The following is a 7166-nucleotide window of genomic DNA, read 5'->3' on the forward strand; positions in this document are numbered from 1 at the left end:
CTGTTCATGAAGTGCCAACAGGTGGGTACACTTCCTTCTAACCCCAGCGTGTCAGTAGCCCTCAACTCGGATCCTTAAGGCCCACACATGACTTGACAAAGTCCACCCCGGAGAAACCCTTGCAGAAGAACTCTGTCTCCTTGTTTCTGCATTAAATGAATCCATGTGATGAGAGAGGGAAGAAACGCTGCACATTTAAGAATAATACTAGAAACCTTAAAACATGCAAACATAGGACAAAAAAAAAACAAAAAACTCTCCCTCAAACCATAAGAATTTGGATCATCGTCCCATAACAAATTTGGATAGGATGAATATAATTGCAGTAAATGTTCTGCAAAGTAAACTACTAACCGGTTCCCCCCCAGTTACCTGTTGAAACTTTGGTTCATGTTGAGACCACACCATCTCAGTTTGAGGTCAAGGGTGGTCAGGGCCAGTTCTGAATTCACCAGGAAATGTTGTTAAAGTACTTTTTTAAAGTACATTAGATCTCCACAAGAATTTCTCAGATCATAGGATCCTGAATTTCACTATTTTTAGTTCAAAGTGAACATTGATTAGGGTTCGGAGGGAGGTTGTTAGGGTGAACAGAATAACACTGCAAATAGCAGGCCTTCTTCTAGCACACTTAAGCGTACAATTATTTTATAATCGCGCAGCTGGGAAAGTTTGGTTGCCCCCTGAGACTAGCCAACCAGAGAGCAGCCGGTTATGACCTACATCGAGAAAGGAGTCACTTATTTCACTGACTCAAAAGATTTGGGGGAAGCACAAGGTTTACGATGGCAGAGCCTCATATGGCTCTGCCAGTGTAAACATCTGACCTGGTAGTCAATCTACAAAAGGACCTAGAGGTCACAGTGATGGCTGCCACCACATTCTATTATTGTGGATAGCCTGAGTTTCAGTGGTCTACTGCAGTGATCCTTAACCTCCTACCAACCTCTCCTTAATAATAAGTGGAACCTGGGGCCCCCAAGGAATCATTTTTGGAATGTGTGGACCCTATTGAGTCACTACTGAAAGTCATGGACGCCCGTCTAAGCATTTTCAATCATTTGAACCACAAAACAATACACACAAAATACACAAAGAAGCATCCATCAAACAAATACACAAATGAATAAATATTTTATATAATTCATAAAACGTTACAACAAAGAAATCAAAATTATTATTTTAATGTGAAGTTGGGAGCTTTTCTAAATTCAATGGATGCTACTCATTGTCCAGAGTATATTCTGTTTGATGCACTTGCACTGCTTTCATGAATAAATCTAAGGATGATAACTCAATTTTTAGCTTTCCCTTTCAAATTCTTTCACATTTATAGAACATCTACATATTTTCAGTTTTACATTTTGCTTCTTTATTTATGTACACTTTATTAATCTGTTCATAATATTTAATTTCCTAGGAATTCACAGACCCGCTAAGTCGTCTTTGTGGACCCCTACGTGTCCCTGGACCACAGGTTAAGAACCATTGGTCTAATGCTTCCACCCCAAAAATAGATTCTGTTGAGTTTGGTAGTAAAAGACATCTGTTATTCAGCGCCTAGATGCTTGAAGGTGTGAAAATGCACTTTACAAAGACATTATGTTATGCTGACGGGATGATTGTCATTCATTTTCCCTGCTTGTGCTAACATGGGCAGGAAAATGCAGAGTGGCCCCCGTAAGAAGGCGGAATATTATTTGGGGTGGGCAGTTGCCAACCTCAAGGAATAATGTCACTAACTTGTCAGGGAGAACACTAAAGACACTAAATTACTATGGGCTCAATCCTCTGGTAGTTATGGCACAGAGCAGACAGGTTTAACTTAAAGCAATGTCTAATGTATTTATACAGTCACAAAAACAGCAATAAAGTGAAGGCACCAAACAATAGAAATCACAAATCAAGTTCTAAAAATCGAGTAAAAAGTATTAAACAAAAGAAACCAAAACAGCAAACTCCCAATAAGGGGAACAGGAGATATGACTGTTTAAAGTGTAAAAAAAATAGCACCAAAAAAGCTCTTTTTGTGCCAATGATAGTCTACAAAAGCAGTAGTCAAGGACCTAGGCACAATTTCAGCCTGACGGCAATGGAGCACTTCAACTATATAGAGCAGCTTCATCGCAGCCAAAGATTTTACCGTCCGACAGTCTTTTTAAGGAACTAAAAAATCCTTCTGCTGGGCAAAGTTGAAGCTATGTTGGATGAAGATGCATTAAAATCAGACACCTTTGCTGCAAAGTCCCCAGATTGCTCAAAAGGTCCTAAAAGTCCAAAAAGATTTCTAAATCCCAACTTTACAGAGTTTCTGGAGCAGCTCCTCTGGGTCACGTCTAAGATTTTCAGGACCCCAAGAACAGCCCTTAGAGGCCAGGGCTCAGTCCAGCAGAAGCCACCAGATAGGCCAGTTGATACTGGTAAACTGGTCACTTCAGGGTAAGGCTAGCAGGGTCCCTGTAGCCACATCAAAGATAGCCAACTGACCTCTGGAGTCCTCTTCTTTTCCCTGGGTACAAGATGGAGCAGGTTCAGTCCTCCATGGCTCCTCTCCGATCACAGGCAGCAGGTCCAGTCCTCTTCTGGTCTTTTGCAGGTCCAGAAGGTGTTCTAAGGAGGGTTTCTTAGGCTTACACATTTATGGTTTAGCACTAGCCAGTGGGTGGAGTGACTCCTGGACACTCCCTAACCTAACCTGTTTGCCCTATTGCAAACACACAGCGCTCTTCACTCTTAAAATTCAAGATGGTGGAACCCTTCCTGCTTTATGTAGAGATACTGGGTCCACTCAGTGGTGTAGCCAGGGAAATGATGAGTGACTTTCCCTGTGTCCACTGCAAACCAGTTCTAGCTATAGCTTCCTACCCACTGGGTTGTACGCCAGCCTGGCTATAATGGGCCTTGGGGAAAAAGTTTTCCCTTCTTCAGTTCTTTCCTCACACTGAACTATGAATGGGTAGGCCTCAACTATGTCCCTTTCAGGTTAATAAAGTTCCTGAACCCACCACAACTGCCCTTCCTTGACTGATAGAGATCAAATGTCCCACACTCAGCACATCCTGTCACCAGGCCTCTGGGGGCAGTTTTCACACCTCATTGAGGTCAAGCACTTGACGGACACCTGCTGGAGAGGTAATGTGAATTAGTCTCCAGGATCTTCAGGCTGGGTAAAGATAATTTTCTGAAATGTACTTTTCTTAACATATATTAAAGATCGGACTTCACCATTGAATTGGACTTTTGCAAAGTATTAAAAATAGTCTTTGAATGGCTTTTGTAGCCGAGTCCTGTCAAAAGGTACAGATTACATTTTATAAGCAGCACTTTGACATTTTCTATGATTCTGTTACAACCCTGCCAGAGAAAATAGCTTTTAAGATCTAGTCCATGGAGGAACATGGCAGTTTTAATTTCACACTTGTTTCACTTTCAGATATCAGACACCCTACCTTGTAGGCAACAAGGTATACTTTGACTTATTAATATTTAAAGCAGGGTTTCTCGCCTGTGAAAAAGGGCTATTTTGATAGGTTTTTCAACTGGGTTTAGGCCGCTGCAGTCAGGTTACACTTGGTAGGCCTGAAGCAATGAAACTCCATGTATAGCAAGGGGGCCGCATCCGGCCTTCTTGATCTTAAAGTGCGGCGCCCTGATCAACAGCAGACCGGACTGCTATTTACTTGACTCAGCACCAACATAAAAAATATGTAAAATAAATGGACAAGCATATTAATTTTCAACTCAATTGAAGATTAAAAACGAAGAAACTAAGGTGTCCTACACAACAAGACCGCTTAGGCTCTTAGTGCGTGCAGAAACATGTTGGTCCCCACTTTTTTAAGACACTTTGAATCATTAAACTCAATGGTGTCCCCACTGTTCTTTTCACCTTACCTACAAACACCTATATTCAATTCTTATATCGAACAGGTGATTTGTAAGATAATCTTATTATCTATCACACCTTTCAACTGGATCCCTTGACTTATCCCGCAAGATAAAATTTCAGCACTCCCTCAGAGTTCTTTTAACATCGAGGTTGAGTCCTCCCAGATAGTATCATCTTACCTGGGTGGGGCTAGATGGTCATATGATGAAGCATGACACTATAATGTGTGTGAGACCGCCTAGTCCATAAAGGGAACTCCCTCACACACCCAACTGCCACTCTAACCCTCTACATCCATGAAGGCAACCGCCTAACCGGCAAACCCTGAAGAGGCTACTAGAGGCCTAGGGCCAGATGTAGCAAGTTCCGATGTTGCGAATCGGAAATTGCGAGTCGGTGCGGCTCGCAATTTCCGATTCGCAAAATCGGATGCAGAACGGTGTCTCAGACAATATTAATATTTATGAGGTGGGTCGCATTTTGCGACCCCATAGCGAGTCCCTACACTCACAGGGATGGTGGCCTGCTGAAGACAGCAGACCTCTATGTCTGTGACTGCTTTTTAAATAAAGCAGTTTTTGTATTTTATTTTGCAGCCCGTTTTCCTTGGTTTCGTTTTTTCAGAATAGGCAGTGGTCCATTGGACCACTGCCTACTCTGAAAAAAACATTTTGGAAACATTCACAAAGGGGAAGGGGTCCCATTGGGACTCCTTCCCTTTTGCGAATGAGTTACCACCAGTGTGACACTGGTGGTAACTGCTAATTGCTTTGCAGTTTGGCATTGCGATGCGAGTCGCAAATAGGAAGGGGACACCCCTTCCTATTTGTGAGTCGCATTCACATTTTGCGAGTCGGTACCGACCCGCAAAATGTGAATGTGCATCGCGATGAGCATTTTGCATGGCGCAAACTGCGATTTTCGCAGTTTGCACCATGCAAAATGCTTGCTACATCTGGCCCTTATTCTCTATATCCCCCATACACTTTTTGTGTCTACAGTTCCTTGATGAAACAGGAGTCTGTGTGGGGTTGTGTTACTCCCAATATTCTCTTTTTGTGTCATAAGAAAGTCCTAGACAACTTTAGGAATACCTTAATTTTTAAGCACATATTGCATCAAACATGTGAAAATACCGATACATTCTCTTCAAATTCAAACTGTGTCGTTCATTAACATGCAGAACCACTTTACTTCAGTACGTCAGATTATATCATTGAGAAGTATTTTTTGAAAAGTGATAGTTTTCAAACATGGATTTAGAAACATTCATGTTCCCCCCGCCCCCCACCCTGACCACAATGCCAACAGTGAACTACGAGAGAAGTCAGTTATGTGCACCCGTTGGGTGACCTGGGTTGCTAATATACATGGACAATATTATAGGTTATTAAATCACACACAGGAGAAGGTTTTGTACAGTGCACATCTTGAAGTACTGTGTTTCAAGGTCCTTGTATATATGTAATAATGAAGTAAAAGGAGGGAAAATGAAATAAAACAGTTGCACAGGATCACACAAATCGGTAAGTTGGAAAGCCGGGATCAATCCCAGGTTTCCTGGTTTCACATTTTGCAATTGAGCCACTAGATGTACATGCTTCCCTTCCTCTACACCCACCTTACATCCCTCCTCCCTGATGGCCATCCTGGTGGCATCAATGCAGCCCTTGATTACATAAGAGACAAAACGTTTTGGCCCCTGGGAAAATGGTTGCAAGTACCCATGGCCTGAATCCTTCTTTCCCACGCCCGTTCTGTGGATGGCGCAATAGGTGCTGCCGTTCGCAGGTGGTACTTAACCTTCAAGCCCTGGGTCCACTTTCTATGCCATATGGTAGGGACTCAAATGCAAGTTAAATAAGTCAATTAGGAGTAAGACAACACATCATTGTGTAAAGGGGGAGCACAGTCACTTTACCCCTGTTTAGCAGTGGTAAAGTACACAGAGTTCCACAAAACAAGAAAAAATAGGATCCAGAAAAATGTGAAAATCTGGGGTGACAATGCAGAAAAGGTGGATTTGATACAGCCCCCAGCTGCAGGGAGAAACCACCCTGTGCCTCAGGGTCATTTATGTTTGTGCAGAGAAAAGAAAACTCCCTCAGGACTGGATAAGCACAGCGTACCCACCTGCTCTTGGCTGCCAGAGTGTGGGCTGAGAATTTGTAATACTGTGGGCGGTGTGTTTTCTCCTTTCCTCAATCGCGTTCTTCTGAGGCCAACACTCCTGGTGTCAATAATAATATGTTACTTCTTGGATCAGTCCTTTACGATGTGCACCATAATATACAGCTGCTTGGTTACAGTTTCATTGTATCCACTCCTATGGTTACAAAAGGTAACACAATAAGGTTACAAAAGCTTATAGAATAAAAAATATTTTATAAAAAATAATGTGCAGGTTTGTTGTTTAACATGTCTGATCTCTGGTTGCCTGACCCTGTAATCTTGCACTTTTCCCTCATTTTCCAAAGGCCTTAGCCAGTCATAAAGTGCTCATATTTAATGAGCATCTTCCCAGTCAAGAGCAGGAGGGAAATAAGACTTTGCTTGGGAGTTAGAACAGTGATTTGTAACCATGTGAAGTGCTCAGAATGTCTAGTTGGATGCACAGTTTTTTTATGATTGGGCCGCACATGATGTGTATCTGCACAGAAACAAAGATCTTGGGTACTGAGTCAGACACCTGACCCACTGGAGTATGTCATGTTACTTTTCAGGACCATCTATAAAACCTATGGCTCGCACACTGTTTATAAACAGATAGGGTGAATAAGCAAACCCTCATCGGCATTGGTTGTTGTGTCATTCACATAAAGATCTGCACAAGTCTATCAACAATTGATGAGCTTGTGTCTGTGTGTGGGGGAAAGTGGTCCAGGCCTCTGTGCAATAGTCGTTTGCAGCAATATTTTGATGGAGGACTTCTTCCCGTTCACCTGGGACTGCAGAGAGAGGAGACCAAGGTGCCCTAAAGACTTCCCAGCCACCAGCCGGAGTTGCCTAAGCATCCTCTGTCTGTCCAACCAGGAAAACCAGCATGCAGGCCATCGCCCCAAGAGCATGTACCCTTCCACCTGTAAATAAAATACAATAATTATTAGAGCCAACTACTATATCTTTGTGGTCAGGCTAGGTGAGAGCATCCACATTGGTAGGTGGAGGCGCCCAGACGGTCTGGAAGGGATTACTGCACCAGGGTGGGACTATATGACGCCAGTCCAGTCCCAGGGCAGTGTCCATGCACTTCCTCAATAGAGCATGATACTTTCTT

The sequence above is a fragment of the Pleurodeles waltl genome, chromosome 11, assembly GCF_031143425.1.
Source record: "Pleurodeles waltl isolate 20211129_DDA chromosome 11, aPleWal1.hap1.20221129, whole genome shotgun sequence".
Taxonomy (NCBI): domain Eukaryota; kingdom Metazoa; phylum Chordata; class Amphibia; order Caudata; family Salamandridae; genus Pleurodeles; species Pleurodeles waltl.